The 20,351-nt window shown below is 44.5% G+C and overlaps 1 protein-coding gene across 1 annotated transcript in view; it reads left to right on the top strand.

Annotated features, from left to right (window-relative positions):
- LOC121080459 (E3 ubiquitin-protein ligase RNF38-like) overlaps positions 1-20,351 on the top strand; it is a 170,297-nt gene that overhangs the window by 26,993 nt on the left and 122,953 nt on the right. The gene's annotated exons all lie outside the window — the stretch shown is intronic.

A 20,351-nucleotide genomic window follows, 5' to 3' on the forward strand; every position in this document is an offset into this window, starting at 1 on the left:
TCGGTACCACCATGTCCTACGATATCACTCCAATGTTTTAATATACAACCCAAAGGCGATTTTTCACAGGGCTTACTCCTTCCATTTCCCATTTTGCAATTTTAATCACTTTTTCTCCGGCCGCCTTAGCCACCCAAGGTCGGAAACACAGATAGAGCTCCTTACTTGTTTTGCACTCAAACGCGCGTCTCAAGCACTCTTGCACTCACACTCAGTCAAAATAATTAAGCTATACACGGAAAATCAAAATGCGCATCTCAATCACACCATTCACACTCTCCGGGCAGCCCGCAGTTACACAAGCAGTATGTTATACGGTACCATGCACTTATGTACAACTTTTAGGAACACTGACAGTTCACAAAATATGCATTTCAATGAACAATTGCCAAAAAACAAACAACAAACAAAACCCAATTTTTCCTGGTCTTAAGCAGAGTGTTAAGTTTTCCGCTATTTGCCACGAATTACCAGAATATTATTATTTTTCAACATACATTTCATAACTCCAAGTTTTGAACATGTAACAAGACAACACATAGAACAAACAAGACACAGAGCGCTATTTCAGTTGTTATATTCTAGGAATTCCCCAACTCTTAAGACAACCCAATGGAAGTTTTTAGCTTCCCCTTTTTTCCTACGCAAAAGTTTCCCTTTTACTTTTGCTAAGAGGTCCCTCTTGTTCCTGTGAGATTCCGTCTAATTCCGTCCCGCCCCCCGCTTTCCGTCACGAGGCCTCCGGGCTTTTAGGAATGGCAGTAACCTCGGGTTTGCTCGATCTGCCCTCAAGATCGCTAGCGGCCACCCCTTGGTCAGCAAACCCCCTCCCAAGGTACCTTTCCTCCTGGGGACTACGCTGCGCACCGGACGTCTCCGTGCGTCTCACCAGCCGCCCCGTTACTAAACATACCGTTTTATCCGCGGATCCAGGGGTTCTCTTCTGCTCCCGGGTGAACAGCTGAGAAGAGGAGGCTCCTCCGAGGAAATCTCCCGGGGCGCGCCTAGGAGCGTCCGCTCCGCAGCTGGTCCCTCAGCCGAGCAGAAATCCTCCTGCCTGGCTCGCCAAACTGACGTGCGGAATTAGACTCTATAACTCGAAAGTTATAAAGTAGGTATGTTTATTGCGCGCAGATGCACGGGGGATCGCTCCTCCACAAGCGTGCATACCCGAAGTGACGAACCATCCCACATTTATACAATGAAACAATTGAATATTCAATTAGCGCCTATACATATTTGTTACCTAAACCCCGCTTTGTATGTTAATTAGCTTATCAGTCCGTTTCCTGGAATGTGGTGGTCTTGCAGGTTTGTAGGTGATTCATGTTCTTGTGACCATCCGATCTTCTCCAGCAAGGAGACTTAGCACTCCCTCCCTCTAGATAGCATTTGAATGTCTCTCATCCTTTTCTCATTCTTTTTTAAATAGCCCCTTTGTCAGAGGAAGAAGGGCAGGCGTCTCCCCGTCTCCCCTTTGTTAGAGGAAGAGGGGCAGGCGTCTCCTCAAAAACTGTAGTTGTCTCCTCAGAGCTGTGTGCCTATGTGACCAGACACCGCACCCATGACTAGTCACCATACTCACATTCCTTGAGCAGACATATACAATCACAGTCGGTGTTAAGCGTCCCCATTTCACACTATTTCTCCATATCAGTCACGTCCAGCAATTTCTTATGTCTTGGCCAGTAGTTTTCCACATCTTGTTCAGTTATAATAACCTCAGGCCAGGGACTAGTCAGTGGTGTAGTCATTTGCTATCTTGGAGAGAAATGGGCTGCTCCATAGGGTGAGCCATCTAATCTACCTTATGTCATGCATCACCTTCTAGGGGTGCTATTGACTTGGAAAAACAGCTTGGAGTGACTAGATGTCCCACATTTTATTGTGTAAAATAGGACAGGTGATTACTACCCTGTACACCCACTGAATTTCAACAGGTCTCCAACTGTAATGTGGAGATAATTAACATGATAAGATATTGAAATGTTTGCTCTTTCCATGCACAGCACCAAGCACAAAAAAACAGAAGAAACAACCAAGTACATTTCCATCAGAAAAGCTTTTTTTCTGTCTTTTTTTTTTTGGATGCAAAGTAAATTATTTTTCCACAGAGGAAAATTTTCAGACTGCTAAGCATATTTTTGATGACCATATAAATCAAGTAGAATTATGATAGAACAAGTCAGAATTAAAAAGAAAATCCTTGAAAATGCTCAAATATTTTGAGTTCCATGGGTTTTGAAATGGAAGGGGGTTTTATTTTATAAATAAAGGTGATTACAAAATTAATTTAAAAAAATGTTTTTTACATTTTCCCCCTCTTCCGATCTCCCTTTCTTCCTTTCCCCATTTATTCCACTGATTGAAAACATAATAACAGCCATACTGGGTCAGACCTAAGGTCCACCTAGTATCCTTTCACTGACAGTGACCAGAAGTGGAAGTCTGTCATGGTTTAACCCCACCAGCCAGCAACTAAGTACCATACAGCTGCTCGCTCACTCTCCCCACAGTGGGATGGAGGAGAGAATTGGAAGAATAAAACTGAGAAAACTTGTAGGTTGAGATAAAGATAAGTTAATAAGTAAAGCAAAAGTCACGCATGCAAGCAAAGCAAAACAAAGAATTCATTCACTACTTCCCATGGGCAGGCAGGTGTTCAGCCATCTCCAGGAAAGCAGGGCTCCATCATGAGTAGCGGTTACTTGGGAAGACAAAACACCATCATTCCAAATGTTTCTCACCTTCCTTCTTCCCTCAGCTTTATATGCTGAGTATGATGTCATATGGTATGGAATATCCCTTTGGTCAGTTGGGGTCAGCTCTCCCAGCTGTGCCCCCTCCCAACTTCTTGTGCACCCCCAGCCTGCTCACTGGTGGGGTTGTGTGAGAAGCAGAAAAGGCCTTGAGACTGTGCAAGCACTGCTCAGCAATAACAAAAACATCCCTGTCTTATCAACACTGTTTCCAGCACAATTCCAAAACGTAGCTCCATGCTAGTTACTATGAAGAAAATTAACTCTACCCCACCCAAAGCCAGCACAATGTTGAAAGAAGGGGATAAGAACTGAACAAGTGTACATGATACTTTCTCAAGGGCTCTCTCAACCTCTGACCACTTGTGAGATCTGGGTTTATTTTCCATTCTTTTTTTGTCACTCAGTGAAGGTTCCAAAACTGAGGAAGACTTTTAAGAGTGCCACGCTGGAAAAAAATATCACTTGAGAAACTTTTGTTATTGTCTCCCCCCTCTCCTTGAAAAAAGAAAAAGAGAGGGGAGAAGAAAAGAAACCTCCCCAAAGATTGCCTGTTCTGTTGTGTTTTGTGGCAACCTGGATGCTAGCAGAGGGGTATGAGGGGAAAGAAGAAAACGTGGAATATTTTTTTACAGGAGTCATCTTTACCTCTAACAATTTGACCAATTCTAATAAAACTAAGAGGATAAAAGGTGTTTGCAGTGGTCAGTGTAGGTTTGTTGGGGTAAATGACAGCATGATGGCCTTTTTCACCACAATAAAAGCATACCCCTTCCCTCCATCTGTGTTCTTACTCTTGGGATGAGGGGTGTGGCTGGATGGCACCTACTTCCATGGGCTCATACTCTGGCAGGGTGTTATGGGTGAGACAGAGTAAATGAGAACCCATTGTGGAACTGGATGCTGGGGTTTATTTAAGAATCAACAAGATTAGAGCTTGTACCCTACATGTTTCTCTCACACACTCATTCATTCGCTTGCTTCCTTCCCCCACTGTTACATTCACTAGGTCGGGTCTTAACTTCCCTTCCCATGAGGGAGTTTGCTGCTAGTCCAGGAAGACTGAACAGAATCACAGAATCACAGAATGGTCAAGGTTAGAAGGGACCTCTGGAGATCATCTAGTCCAACCCCCCTGCTAAAGCAGGTTCACCTAGAGCAGGTTGCATAGGATCGTGTCCAGATGGGTTTTGACTATCTCCAGAGAAGGAGACTCCACAACCTCTCTGGGCAGCCTGTTCCAGTGCTCTGTTACCCTCAAAGAAAGTTGGATCAATTCCTACTGTGCAGCTACTCACAGTTACTGGTCTCAAGCATTACTGGCCAAGGTCCCTGGGCATTTAGGGACTGGAGCATCTCACATGAGGAAAGGCTGAAAGAGCTGGGGCTGTTCAGCCTAGAGAACAGAAAGCTCGGGGGGGGGGGGGGGGGGAACTCATCAATGTATACAAATATCAGAAGGGAGGGTGCAAAGAGCCAGGCTCTTTTCAGTGGTGTCCAGTGACAGGACAAGAGGCAATGGGCACAAAGTGAAACACAGGAGGTTCCATCTGAACACCAGGAAACATGTCTTTACTCTGAGTGTGACTGAGCACTTGGGACAGGTTGCCCAGAGAGATTGTGGAGTCTTTCTCCTTGGAGATAATGCAAAAGCCATCTGGACATAGTCCTGGGCAACTGGCTCTTGGTGGCCCTGCTTGATCAGGGGGGTTGGACCAGAAGACCTCCAGAGGTCCCTTCCATTCTCAACCATTCTGTGATCCCCCCAGCATTTGACTCCATACATCACCCTGATCTCCAGGATCTTTCCCCACTAACAGGTTCTTCACTCACCTTGCCCCCCATGCCCCTCCCTCCCTCTTGAGACTTCTTCTTTTTGAGAACCCTTCTTTTTGGCACAAACTTGTTTTTCCTGAACCCCAAGGCCCTGTTCTTCTTCATCTAAATAGTCTACGTGCAGAAGCACAGTGTGATCACCCTCCTAACTGGTGGGTCTGTCTTGCATCTCTTTATTAATTGAAGGATGCAGGATATGCCACTTTTGTTTAGTCCAGGTGTTATCAAAGTTTTTGACCAGCCTATACCAGCTGCAGCTAGCATGTAGCAGGCTTCCACTTAAGAGTTTAAAATTTCAATTTCAGACATTCACCCACACATACACCTAATTATCTGCCGCCTGTTATCATTCACAACTTAAGCTATGACAGGGTGGTAAGGGAGGTAGAGAAAAGCATGGCTGAGTTCCCCCAGGGATCTGGGCATCCTCTTTCTGGCATGCTATCTGGCAACTGATTGCCAGATCTGAGCACTGCCCCAGCCTCTGGGGTGGGTCCACCCTGGCCATCTCATCTTTGAGGGCCTCAGTCAGCCCTAACCTATAGTGAGCCATAAAGTGACGTACGGAATTAAACTCTGTAACTCGAAAGTTATAAAGTAGGTATGTTTATTGCGCGCAGATGCACGGGGGATCGCTCCTCCACAAGCGTGCATGCCCGAAGTGACAAACCATCTCACATTTATACAATAAAACAAATGAATATTCAATTAACACCTATACATATTCGTTACCTAAACCCCGCTTCGTATGTTAATTAGCTTATCAGTCTGTTTCCTGGAATGTGGTGGTCTTGCAGGTTTGTAGGTGATTCATGTTCTTGTGACCATCCAATCTTCTCCAGCAAGGAGACTTTGCACTCCCTCCCTCTAGATAGTATTTGAATGTCTCTCATCTTTTTTTCATTCTCTTTTAAATAGCCCCTTTGTTAGAGGAAGAAGGGCAGGCGTCTCCCGTCTCCCCTTTGTTAGAGGAAGAGGGGCAGGCGTCTCCTCAAAAACTGTAGTTGTCTCCTCAGAGCTGTGTGCCTATGGGACCAGACACCGCACCCATGACTAGTCACCATACCCACATTCCTGAGTAGACATATACAATCACAATCGATGTCCATTGTCCCCATTTCACACTATTTCTCCATATCATACTGATCACTGCTCTTGACTAGCTGAGCTGTGAGCAATTGAATTGTGCATAATTTTTTTTCTTTTGTGTTTAATTCCTCTCTCCCTCTCTCTCCTTTGCATTATAATTATATTTTTTATTGTTTTTTATTATTATCATCATCATTATATTTCTATTATTAAATTGTTCTTATCTCAACCCACAAATTTTACCTTTTTCCTGATTCTCCTCCCCATCCCACTGGAGTGGTGGGTGGGGGAGTGAGTGAGTGGCTGCCTGTTATTTGGTTGCTGGCCAGGGTCAAACAATGACATGTCTAAAGCCAGCTGGATAGCTTTCACCTTTGCAAAGTGACTTGATTCATCTTCTCCTTCAGCAGTTTCTGTGACCTGTTGTAGGGGACTTCATACAGCAGCCTTCTACCTCTGATGCTTTCCTATAATATGGCAGGACCCATCAGTAAACAAGGCATATTGCTTACCATGTTCTGGTAATTTATTATACAGTGGGGACTCTTCAGCATGCATCACCTCCTCCTCTGGTGACGTTCCAAAATCTTTGCCTTCTGGCCAGTCCATCATCACTTCCAATATTCCTTGATGACTGGGATTTCTGATTTGAGCATGTTGTGTGATCAGTGTGACCTACTTACTCCACATAGCATCAGTTGCACGATGTGTAAAGGAGACCCTGTCTTTAGACATCCAACCCAGCACTGGCAACCAGGGTGCCAGGAGGAGCTGCGCTTCATTACCAATCACTTTGATGTATGGAATCGATCTCTACAACTCAGGAAGAGTTATAAAGCAGGTATGTTTATTGCAGCACCGGGTGCAAGGGGGATCGCTCCTCCTAACGTGCACACTTTATTTTACTCACAATACATATTTATACAGTGAAGTTGGTTAGTTCTGCTCAAAGTCTACACCTACTAACTAATTATTGGTTAGTTGCTTTCTCGCTTCACTTTAAAGGTACAGTTAATTTTAAATTTACTGTGCATGCTCCCTGAGAAGGGGATCCACCCTCTTGGGGGGGAAGGGGGGCATTTGAGTAGGAGGTCGTGATCTCCCACTACCACAATTATTTTACCCTAGTATCCTTGAGTCTTATATATTCAGCAGTTTATTTTCTTTTAGCAGTTAGCATATCCTTGTCAGAAGGCTCCTTATTTACATTCTTGTTGAGCTCATCTACATCTGTACTAACTGCCCCTTCTTGAAGTGCTGAGTGGGCCAAGCTCCCAACCTTCTCTTGAAGACAGTGAGGCTCCTGCATGCATCTTGATGGTTCCTGTTATCTATGCAACTCCTATTTATGCAACTTCTGTCTGGAAGTGACGGTAGGTCTCTTCTCCCAGATAGCTAGCTGTGAGGCTCTTGCTTGCATGTTGATGTTTCTGTTATCTATGAAGCTCCTGTCTAAAGCAGAGTTTTAGGTTTTTCACTATATTTTCTTGCATCAACTGCTAAAGCAGCCTGAACCCCTTCATAAGCTGCCAGTATCTCTTTTTCAGTTGGTGTATAGCAGGCCTCAGATCCTCTACATCGCTGACTCCAAAAGCCTAGGGACTGACCTCGAGTCTAACCTGATGCTGTCTGCCAGAGCCTCCAGGCAGGGCCATTCTCCCTGGCTGCAGTATAGAGCTCATTTTTTACATCTTGCCCTGTCTGGACTGGCCCAAGTGCTAAAGCATGAACTATCTCCTGTTCAGTTTGTTCAAAGGCTTGTTGTTGCTCAGGGCCCCATTTTAAATCATTCTTCTTCCAAGCCACTTCATAGAGAGGGCTTATGATCAGACTATAATTTGCAATGTGCATTCTCCAAAAAACCACAACACCTAAGAAAGCTTGTGTTTCTTTCTTACTAGTTGATGGAGATATTGCTGCTGTTTTGTTGATCACATCCATCAGGATCTGATGACATCTACCTTGCCATTTTATTCCCCAAAACTGAATCTCCTGTGTAGGTCCCTTGACCTTACTTTGTTTTGTGGCAAAACCAGCTTTCAGAAGGATTTGGACTATTCTCTTTCACAAAAACTTCTGTATTGCCTCAGATGATGATGTCATCAATGTATTGCAGGTGTTCTGGAGCTTCACCCTTTTCCAGTACAGCCTTGATCAGTCCATGACAGATGGTAGGGCTGCGTTTCCACCCTTGGGGCAGACAATTCCAGGTGTACTAGATGACCCTCCAAGTGAAGGCAAACTGTGGCCTGCACTCCACAGCCAAAGGGATTGAGAAAAATGCATTTGCAATATCAGTGGTGGCATACCACTTGGCTGCCTTTGATTCCAGTTCATATTGAAGTTCTAGCATGTCTGGCATGGCAGCACTCAGCGATGGTGTGACTTCATTCAGACCACAATAGTGTACTGTTAGTCTCCATTCTCCATTTGACTTTCACACTGGCTATATGGATCTATTAAAGGGTGAGTGGGTCCTGATGGTTACTCCTTGGCTCTCTTGTCGGTGAATCAGCTTATGGATGGGAATCAGGAAGTCTTGGTTTGTGCAATATTGCTGGCAGTGCACTGTTGTGGTAGCAATCAGTACTTGTTGTCCTTTGACCTTCAGCAACCCCACAATGGAAGGGTCTTCTGAGAAATTGGGCAAGGTAGACACCTGCTTAATTTCCTCTGTTTCCAAGGCAGCTATACTGAAAGCCCACTGGTACTCTTTTGGGTAGTCTATACCAAGGGTGCACAGAGCCTCTGAGCCAGTCACAATGGGACATTTTTGCCACTCATTCCCACTCAGGCTTCTTTCAGCCTCCAATACAATTAGCTGTTTCAATCCCTCTGTCACTCCAGAAATACAAATGGGTTCTTCCCCTGTCCTGGTTTTGGCTGGGATGGAGTTAACTTTCTTCTTAGTAGCTAGTACAGTGCTGTGTTTTGGCTATGATGTGAGAACAGTGTTGACAGGGCACTGATGTTTCCAGTTGCTGCTGGGTGATGTTTATACTAAGTCAAGGATTTTTCAGTTTCTTGGGCCTTGCCAGCCAGAGGGCTGGAGGGGCACAAGAGAGTGGGAAGGGACACAGCCAGGTCAGCTGACCTGAACCAGCCAAAGAGGTATTCCATACCATGGGATGTCTTGCTTGGTATACAATCTTGGACGGTTAGCTGGGGCAGGGGATATCATTGCTCGGGGACTGGCTGGGCATCGCTCAGTGGGTGGTGAGCAGTTGTATTTGTTTTCCTTTTTCCCTTTTCCTTTGGATTTTATCCTTTTCCCCACCTTTCCATTATAATTGTTATTATTATAATTGTTATTATTGGTGTTCTTATCTTTTTATTCTGTTTAAATTATTAAATAGTTGTTAGCTCAACCGTTGAGTTTTACAATCCTTTCTGATTCTCCGCCCCACCCCTTTGGGTGGGGGTGGAGTGAGCAAGTGGCTGTGTGGTGTTTGGTTGCTGGCTGGGGTTAAACCATGACAGTCATTTTGGCACCCAACATGGGGCTCCAAGGGTTGAGATAGCGATAGGTCTAATCAGACTGTGTTAGATTAAATTGTTTGCAGTATTCACTTTATTAGATTTATAATAATTGGCTACAATGCTGGCTTCTCTGCTTTCAAATTTGCTGCCCATGGTCCCAGGGTTGAATTGTCTTGTTTATTTACAGTATGTGTTCCCTTTTGTGTTGTTTGTTTACATTGGGACCTGGGCTGAAGTTATTATAGTGCTGTACTATATAGTACTAGTTTATAATATGATGGACTCGTTGCTTATGAAACTAATCTGGTCTGTGTACTCGGTGTTGTCTCCTCTGTGTGTCTGGTGGCCCCTGCGGGGGGATGCCAACAACTGTACTTTGGCTTTGTTTTCCCAGAGAGTCAGCCTGTGGGTGGGGTCTACACCTCCCCCTTCTCCTCAGGGATAATTAATGAAACATTACAGATTTTAGGAGGCTCTGAGTATCTTTGGTCCGCTGGAAGCTCCCTGGTGTCAGTCCTGAACCTAGTGATAGGAATACTGAATGCGGTTTTCATGTGGTGGAATTCTAAGCGACAAACTGTAACTACTGCTCCGGCCCCTGCTGCACCCTCTGCAGCTGCTCCAGCTCCAGTGGCAGGCACTGTGGCCTCTGCGGCCCCTGCTCCAGCCTGCAGCCCCTGCTCCAGCCTTTCCAGCTGCTCCAGCCCCCGCAGCCGGCGCTGCAGCTACTCTAGCCCCTGTGGCAGGCATTCCAGCTACTTTGGCCCTGAAAACGAGTGATGCAGAAGACCAACTGGTGTCAGTGTTAGTGGCCCCTGTAGAAAAAAAGAAATGGAAATGGAAAGCAGCTCATTTGGTAAAGGAGGATAAAGGAGCAGGCCCATCACATGAACAAGATGAAGAAAGTGAACAAGAGGCAACCTCTCGATCTCTATCCCTGAGTGAACTGCGGGATATGCGGAAAGATTCCACTCGTCAACCAGGTGAACACATTATCACCTGGTTGCTTCGATGCTGGGATAATGGGGCTCATAGTATAGACTTGGAGGGTAGAGAAGCCAAGCAGCTGGGATCACTTGCTAGACAAAGGGGCATTGATAGGGCAATTGGAAAAGGAGTGCAAATCATCAGCCTCTGGAAGCAACTTCTGTCAAGCGTGAAGGAAAGGTATCCCTACAAGGAGAATATTACATGTTGCCCAACCAATTGGACTGCAATAGAGAAGGATACTCAGTACTTGAGGGAATTAGCTGTGAAAGAGATGATCTATTATAACCTGAATGATCCACAGTCACCCATAGATCCTGATGAAGTCCGATGCACATGACCCACGTGGTGGAAATTGATACAGAGTGCACCATCAGCATATGCCAACTCATTGGCAGTAATGGGTTGGTCAGACACTGCACCACCAACAGTGGATGAAGAGATTCATCAGCTGCAAAACTATGAAGATAGTGTCTCTAACTCCATCATCTCAGCTGTAGACAGACAGGTCCAGCAGATTAACAAGAATATGTCCTACTCTCCACCAATACAGATTCGCATCTCAGCTATCAACCATAAATGCCCTTCTGTTTGGGTGGGAGAATATAGAAAATACACACCATGGGGTACCCTGTGGTTTCACCTGCGAGACCACGGAAAGGATATGAGGAGGTGGTATAGAAAACCTACCTCAGTCCCGGAGGCATGAGTGCGTGAACTACAAGGAAAAACAATCACAAATAAGGAGTCTTCCAGGATGGTTGCTGCTCCACACTCCAGAGGGCAATTTTCCAGACAGAGTAAGAGGACTGACTTTACTCTTGATCCTGTGAAATGGAATTCTAACCCATTCTGGCAAGACATAAGTGAGAGGAACCAGTCCACACTACATCGGTTTCTCACTGCTAGCCATCCTAGTGTGGAGTCCCTAGACCAGGATTAGAGGGACCCTGCCTCCAGTCAGGTGGAGGTCAGAGATAACCGGGTTTATTGGACTGTGTGGATCCGATGGCCTGGCACATCAGACCCACAGGAATATAAAGCTTTAGTAGATACAGGTGTACAGTGTACTTCAATGCCATCAAGCTATGAAGGGGCAGAACCAATTAGTATTTCTGGACTGACAGGGGGATCGCAACAGCTGACTGTATTGGAGGCTGAAATAAGCTTGGCTGGGAATGAGTGGCAAAAACATCCCATTGTGACTGGCCCAGAAGCTCCATGTATCCTTGGCAGAAACTATCTTAGGAGAGGGTATTTCAAGGATCCGAAAGGGTATCGGTGGGCTTTTGGTATAGCTGCCCTGGAAACAGAGGAAATTAAGCAGCTTTCTACTTTGCCTGGTCTTTCAGAAGACCCATTTGTGGTGGGGTTACTGAAAGTCGAGGAACAGCAGGTGCTGATTGCTACAACACAGTGCACCAGTGGCAATACCGCACCAACTGAGACTCCCTGATTCCCATCCAGGAGCTGTTTCGCCAACTAGAGAGCCAAGGAGTGATCAGCAGAACCCGTTCACCCTTTAATGCCCCATATGGCCAGTGCAAAAGTCAAATGGAGAATGGAGACTAACAGTGGACTGTCGTGGCCTGAATTAAGTCATGTCACCACTGAGTGCTGCCGTACCGGACACGCCAGTACTTCAATATGAACTGAAATCAAAGGCAGCCAAGTGGTATGCCACAACTGAAATTGCAAATGCATTTTTCTCAATCCCTTTGGCTGCGGAGTGCAAGCCACAGTTCGCCTTCACTTGGAGGGGCGTCTAGTACACCTGGAATCGATTGTCCCAAGGGTGGAAACACAGCCCTACCATGTGCCATGAACTGATCCAGGCTGTACTAGAACAGGGTGGAACTCCAGAACATCTGCAGTACATTGATGACATCATTATCTGGGGCAATACAGCAGAAGACATTTTTGAGAAAGGGGAGAGTATTATTGTTGTGGTTTAACCCTGGCCAGCAACCAAGCACCATGCAGCCAGTTGCTCAGTCCCCCTCACTCAGAGGGATGGAGAGGAGAATCAGAAAAGGAATGTAAAACTCAAGGGTTGAGATAAGAACAATTTAATGATTTAAACAGAATAAAGAGGTAAGAACAACAATAATAACAATAATACTAACAATAATACTAATAACAAAATGGAGAGGTGGGGAAAAAGGGTAAAGCAAAAGCCATGCATGCAAGCAAAGCAAGGAATTCATTCACTACTTCCCATGGGCAGGCAGGTGTTTGGCTATCCCCAGGAAAGCAGGGCTCCATCACGTGCAACAGCTACTTGGGAAGACAAATGCCATAATGCCAAATGTCCCCCCCTTCCTTCTTCTTTCCCCAGTTTATATACTCAGCATGACATCATATGGTATGGAATACCTCTTTGGCTATTTTGGGTCAGCTGTCCTGGCTGTGTCCGCTTCCAATTTCCTGTGCCCCTCCAGCCCTCTGGCTGGCAGGGCCCAAGGAACCGAAAAGTCCTTTTTTCAGTATAAATATTACTTTAGGAACAACTAATAACCTCAGTGTCCTATCAACATTGTTCTCATATCATAGCCAAAACACAGCACTGTACTAGCTACTAAGAAGAAAATTAACTCTATCCCAGCTGAAACCAAATCCTTCTGAAATCCGGTTTTGCCATAAAACAAAGTAAAGGCAAGGGACTTGCACAGGAGATCCAGGTTTTGGGAATAAAATGGCAAGATGGACGTTGTGATATCCCAATGAATGTGATCAACAAAATAGCAGTGATTTCTCCACCAACTAATAAGAAAGAAACTCAAGCTTTCTTAGGTGTTTTTGGTTTTTGGAGAATGCACATTCCAAATTACTGTATGATTGTAAGCCCTCTTTATCATGTGACCCGAAAGAAGAATGATTTAAAATGGGGTCCTGAGCAATGAGAAGCCTTTGAACAAATTAAATGGCACATAGTTCAAGCAGTAGGTCTTGGGCCAGTTCAGACTGGGCAAGATGTAAAGAATGTGCTCTATACTGCAGCCGGGGATAATGGCCCTACCTAGAGCTTCTGGCAGAAAGCACCAGGGGAAACTCGAGGACGACCTTTGGGCTTTTGGAGCCGGGCATATAAAGGATCTGAGGCCTGCTATACTCCAACTGAAAAAGAGGTATTGGCAGCTTATGAAGGAGTTTGAGCCGCTTCAGAAGTGATTGGTACTGAAGCGCAGCTCCTCTTGGCCCCCTGGTTACCAGTGCTGGGCTGGATGTTTAATGGGAGGGTTTCTTCTACACATCACACAACTGATGCTACATGGAGTAAGTGGATTACGGTGATTACACAGTGAGCTCAGATAGGAAATCTCAGTTGTCCAGGAATTTTGGAAATTATTATGGATTGCCCAGAAGGTGAAGATTTTGGGATTTCATCAGAGGAAGAGGTGACGTGCTGAAGAAGCCCCTTTGTATAATGAACTGCCAGAACATGAGAAGCAATATGCCTTGTTTCCTGATGGGTCCTGTCGTATTGTAGGAAAGCATCAGAGGTGGAAGGCGGCTGTATGGAGTCCCCTACAACAAGCTGCAGAAACTGCTGAAGGAGAAGGTGAATCGAGCAAGTTTGCAGCAGTGAAAGCTATCCAGCTGGCTTTAGACATTTCTAAAGGAGAAAGATGGCCAATACTTTACCTCTATCCTGACTCATGGATGGTGGAAAATGCCCTGTGGGGGTGGTTGCAGCAATGGAAGCAAAGTAATTGGCAACACAGAGGTAAACCCATCTGGGCTGCTGCATTATGACAGGATATCGCCACTTGGTTAGAGAACTTGGTTGTAAAGGTATGTCATGTAGATGCTCATGTACCCAAGACTCAGGCCACTGAGGAACTTGTAAACAACCAGCAGGTAGATCAAGCAGCCAAGATTGAAGTGGCTCAAGTAGATTTGGATTGGCAACATAAAAGTGAATTATTTATAGCTCAGTGGGCCCATGACACTTCAGGTCATCAAGGACGAGATGCAACATATAAATGGGCCCAAGATCGAGGGGTGAACTTAACCATGGACACTATTGCACAGGTAATCCATGAATGGGAAACATGCACTGCAATTAAGCAAGCCAAGCAGTTAAAGCCTCTGTGCTATGGAGGATGATGGCAGAAATATTTATTTATATTTATATATTTATATATGGTGAGGCTTGGCAGATTGACTATATCACACTCCCACAGACCCACCAAGGCAAGTGCCACGTGCTTACAATGGTAGAAGCAACCACCAGATGGCTTGAAACATACTCTGTGCCCCATGCCACTGCTCAGAACACTATCCTGGGCCTTGGAAATCAAATCTTATAGTGCTGCGGTACCCCAGAAAGAATTGAGTCAGACAATGGAACTCATTTCCGAAACAACCTCATGAACGTTTGGGCCAAAGAACATGGCATTGAGTGGGTATATCACATCCCCTATCACGCACCAGTCTCTGGGAAAATTGAACAATGTAACAGACTGTTAAAGACTACACTGAAAGCAATGGGTGGTGGAGCTTCCAAACGGTGGGATAAACATTTAGCAAAGGCTACCTGGTTGGTTATTACTAGAGGATCTGTTACCTGAGCTGGTCCTGCCCAATCAAAGCTTTTGCATACTGTAGAGAGAGTTAGAGTTCTTGTAGCGCACCTTAAAAATATGCTTGGGAAAACAGTGTGGGTCATTCCTGCCTCAGGCAAAGGCAAACCCATTTGTGGGATTGCTTTTGCTCAAGGGCCTGGGAGCGCTTGGTGGGTAATGGGGGAGGATGGGGAAGTTTGATGTGTGCCTCAAGGGGATTTGATTTTGGGTGTAAATTGCCAATAAATTGAGTGATGTTAATTGTTACATAATACTGTATATTGTCATTGGTGACAATGGTAGAATTTGAACCTACGCCTCCGGAGAGACTGGATAATTTTGTGGCATCCATTTCTACCATTTTAGATTTGAAGATTTGAACCTTACTCCTCTTCAACTGCCACACCAACGAAGACTGACTGGTGAAACCAGACCAGCGCAGCTGTAATAGGATTAGAACTGGCTTCAACATGGAACAGTCCAACACCTGATACCATCCTCCTTGCCCAGAAAGACTGTTACAAAAGGTGGAGCCCAACATCATGGACTAAATGAACTGAATGGATTTTAGACGGATGGTTCAGAGATGAAGGGAATTATATCTGTGTATTTATATAAAGGACAGGAGAGGCAATGACGATGTATTGGAAAATGTAGCATGGCGTAAATGGTATGGAATAAGGGGTGGATACTGTCCTGGTTTCTGCTGGGATGGAGTTAATTTTCTTCATAGTAGCTGGTGCAGTGCTGTGCTTTGGATTTGGTGTGAGAACAATGTTGACAGGGCACTGATGTTTCCATTTGCTGCTGGGTGATGTTTATACTAAGTCAAGGATTTTTCAGTTTCTTGGGCCTTGCCAGCCAGAGGGCTGGAGGGGCACAAGAGAGTGGGAAGGGACACAGCCAGGTCAGCTGACCTGAACCAGCCAAAGAGGTATTCCATACCATGGGATGTCTTGCTTGGTATACAATCTTGGACGGTTAGCTGGGGCAGGGGATATCATTGCTCGGGGACTGGCTGGGCATCGCTCAGTGGGTGGTGAGCAGTTGTATTTGTTTTCCTTTTTCCCTTTTCCTTTGGATTTTATCCTTTTCCCCACTTTTCCATTATAATTGTTATTATTATAATTGTTATTATTGATGTTCTTATCTTTTTATTCTGTTTAAATTATTAAATAGTTGTTAGCTCAACCGTTGAGTTTTACAATCCTTTCTGATTCTCCTCCCCACCCCTTTGGGTGGGGGTGGAGTGAGCAAGTGGCTGTGTGGTGTTTGGTTGCTGGCTGGGGTTAAACCATGACAGTCCCCTCATAGCTTGATGGAATTAGGGTACACTGTACACTGGTATCTACTAGAGCTTTATACTCCTGTGGGTCCGACGTGCCTCTAGTTCTGAAGTAGATTTTCCATCTCACTTTCTCATGTCCTCTCTGTGGTCCGGCAGGTAAAATTGCAGGGTACTCCATGGTCTGTACCTTCTATATTCTCTCAATTGAGAAAAAGTATGCTTACTGTTAATAGCTGAGATTTTTGTCCATACTGGTGGGGGTAGGATCTATTCTCATTGAGACTCCGGACCATTTTCTCCACAGGCAAGATGAGGGAAGAAGTTATATTGTCTATATATTCCTGGAGTTGGCACTTAGGGATAGGGATAGAGTGGTTACTTCTTGTTCTGCCTCTTCCTCCTGTTCTTGTGATGGCCCCGCTTTGTCCTCCTTTACTAAACGAACTGTCTTTCATGTTCATTTTTTCTTGTATTTAGGGGCGACTGATACCAGCACGGGTTGGACCTCTGGTTTAGCTGTATCACCCATCACCAGTGTCTCATCAGTTGTAGTACCAGTCACTGGGTTTTGAGTAGCTGCAGTACCTGTCTCCGAGGTTTGAATATCTACAGTGCTTGTCATGGGGATTGAAATAGCCTGTTGCTGGATTTTGAGTAGCCGCAGTGCTTATTGCTGGGGTTTGAGTAGCTGCATGCTTGTCGCAGGGATTGAAGTAGCTGCAGTGCCTGTCGCTGAGGTTTGAGTAGCCGCAGTGCTTGTCACAGCAGTTGGAGTACCCACAGGGACTATTGCTGGGGTCTGGGTAGCTGCAGTGCCTGTCACAGGGGTTGGAATAGCTGCAATAGTTGCTTAAACCTAAACAAGGTCTGAACCACGTTCAGCATTGCTAGCAACAGGACCATATCAAGCAATAGGCTGGTCTCATCCCAAGGATATTCAAAATTTTCAAAATTCTCAAACGCTTATGTGATTAGCCTGGAGGAGAAGGAAGATGTTGAAAGGAAGGAAGGAAGATAGGTGTAGGAAGATGTCTCCCATATAGGTTGGGTCTCTGAGGAGAAAAGTCAAAATGTGTAATCATTAATAGTTCCCACTAAATGGCTCCTAAAGTACAGAGGTGATGGCAATGCAGAGTACACATACCAGATTAGTTTCACAACCAGGAATTCTATCATATCATAAGCCAGTGTTGCAAAGTCCAACACAATTATAACCTTAGCCCAGGCCCCAGGGATGATAAGCAGCACAACAGGGAATGCATACTGCAAGGAAGGTCTTACATAATGCAACTCTGACAACAAGCGCAACAACTCTGAGTGCGAATAAATCAACATTGTGACCAGCAACTATTAAACTAATATAATAAATGCTTATAACAAGTTTGTTTTAACACACTCCGGTCAGATCTGTTGTTATCTCAACCCTTCAAGCCCCATGTTGGGCACCAAAAAGGACTGTCATGATTTAACTGCAGCTAGCAACTAAGTACTATGCAGTTGCTCGCTCACTCCCCCTAACCATCCTCCCACCCCAGTGGGATGGGAAGAAGAACTGGAAAAAGGTAAAACCCATAGGTTGAGATAAAAACAGTTTAAAAATTATAGTAATAATAACAATAGTAGCAATAACGATAATAATTGTAATGAAGATGAGAGAGAGGGTGAGGAATAAAACTCAAGGGAAATATGAGTGTGAAATGTTTCTTACAAGATATACAAGATCATTCTCTGCCAATATATATGTAGAAAAAATATTTAAATCTGAATTCTGTAGATTTTATTAAAATATAACTTCATAATCTGCATAATTTGAAAGTTTCCTCTTAAAGGAGCACCCAACAATATTCTAAAAAAATGGTAAATGGCATAGAGCATATCTGTTTGTGTGTTATGTATTTGTATGAAAGGCTTGGGAATGATTATGCAACCAAATCTGGCCAGTAACATTTACTGAAAAGATGAAAGTGTTGAGTTTGTGTTGGAGAAAACAAGGAACACCACATGAATGCTGTATGATGTACCTGTACCAAGAAGTTGCAATACAGAATTTGAAAAAGTTTGCTGTGTGTTATAAGCATAGATAAAAATTATCCCTCTTTATGTTTCTGCACTATGTACCTGGGATATTATTTAGGTTGCAAAGGAAATCTTTTGAGGTTTACATTTACTCTCTGCTCAGGCCTGTTCCTATGAAGATTTGATTCACAGACTCCTAGAACCATGCAGGTTGGAAGGGACCTTAGGAGGTCCCTAGTCTAACCCCCAGCTCAAAGCAAGGTCAGCACTGAATTCAGACCAGGTTGTTCAGGGCTTTGTCTGGTCAGGTCTTAAAACTGCACCCTGCAGTTTGGTGGTGTTCACAAAGTTGATGAGGTGCATTACGTCTCCTCCTCCAGGACACTGATAAAGATATTAAGCAGGAGCTGTTCCAGAACAGACCTCTGAGAAACTCCACTTGTAACCAACCTCCAGATAGAGCATGAGCCATTAACCTTTGAGCCAAATGATCCAGCCACTTTCACCCATCTAGTAGTCCACTCATCTAGACCACAATGTCCCAACTTGGATATGAGGATGCTGTGGGAGACAGTGTCAAAAGTCTTGCTAAAGTCAAGGTAAGCAACATCCACTGCTCTCCCCTTGTCCTCTGAGTCAGTCATCTCATCATAGAAGGCATCAGGTTGTTCAAGCATGTTTTACCCTTGATAAATCTGTGCTGGTTCTTCCCAATCACCTCTTCCTTCATGTTCCCAGAAATATGTTCCAAGAGGAATTGCTCCATGATTTTCCCAGGGACTGAAGTTAGGTTGACCAGCCTGTAGTTCCTTGGATCATCCTTCTTGTCCTTTCTGAAAACAGGTGCAATGTTTTACTTTCTCCAGTCACTGGGAATCTTCCCTGATCTCCAAGCCCTTTAAAAGATGATTGAGAGCAGCCTCATAATGAATTTGCCAGCTCTCTCAGCAACCTCCCTTGGCTGCATCACATATGGTCCATGGACTTGTGTGAGTTGCGTTTTCTCAAGAGATCCTGATGCCTGACTCGACCTTCCACTATTGGCAGTTCCTCTCCTCCTTGAACTCTGTCTCTAGGCACAAAGGCCTGGGAGATGTTGTCTTAGTGGTTATTGTTACTTAAAGGAGTGTGCTTTGAACTCACCTGAAGTGAGGAAATCTGCAATACTGAATGCAGTAACTATCTGATCACTGCAATATTTTGAGCTTGTAAACTCTAAAACAAAACAAAGACTATGTCCTGGTTTCAGCTGGGGTAGAGTTAATTTTCTTCTTAGTAGCTGGTGTAGTGATGTGTTTTGGATTTGATGTGAAAACAATGCTGATAGGACACTGATGTTTTTCGTTGTTACTATGTAATGTTTATACTAAATCAAGGACTGTTCAGTTTCTTGGGCGTTGCCAGCAAGAAGGTTGGAGTGGCACAGGAAATTGGGAGGGGACACAGCCAGGACAGGTGACCCAAACTAGACAAAGGGATATTCCATACCATGAGATGTCATGCTGAGTATATATAAGCTGGAGGAAGAAGAAGGAAGGGGGGGACATCCAGCATTATGGCATTTGTCTTCCTGAGTAACCATTATTCGTTATGGAGCCCTGCTTTCCTGGGGATGGCTGAACACCTGCCTGCCCATGGGAAGTAGTGAATGAATTCCTTGTTTTGCTTTGCTTGTGTGTGCGGCTTCTGCTTTCTCTATTAAATTGTTCTTATCTCAGCCCTTGAGTGCTGCGGGCATTCTGGGCGAGCGGGAGTCAGATTCAAATACTCATGGAGTTCAAGATCTGATCCGTTTATTGTACAAACCAGGTACACTTTTATAAGGCACTCTATAAGCGTGTGATAATATGATTGGCTATTCTACAAGCGTATAATAATATGATTGGTTAACAAATGTTTATTGGCAAGATCTCTGTTTCTACTTCTTCAGGCACGTAGGCTCTTTTCTGTTGTTTCCCAGCTCCTCTTATCGCGTCCTGCTGGCCTTGGTTTTGTGCAAGCACCTGCAAACTGTTCCTCCCTCTTCATTCCACTGCTCTGATCGTGCCCTCGTCTTATTTCTTCAGTATTTTTCCACTTGCTTCAAAGTTCAGTATAATCATTCAACACAGCAAAAGCCCCAACACCTCCCCCTTTCTTTTTAAATACAGCATTAATACTGCGTTCCATACAGCTTTGGAAACATTGTAAAAGACAAGGCACTAAAAGTAACAAAAGAATAACAAACAACAATATACTATGCAAAGCAGAAGCAAAAGCAATATTCATTAGGCCTATTCCTAAAAATAATGCCATCGTTCACATTTACAATGATGTTGTATTATATGA

Source organism: Falco naumanni, chromosome W (assembly GCF_017639655.2).
Source record: "Falco naumanni isolate bFalNau1 chromosome W, bFalNau1.pat, whole genome shotgun sequence".
Lineage (NCBI taxonomy): Eukaryota > Metazoa > Chordata > Aves > Falconiformes > Falconidae > Falco > Falco naumanni.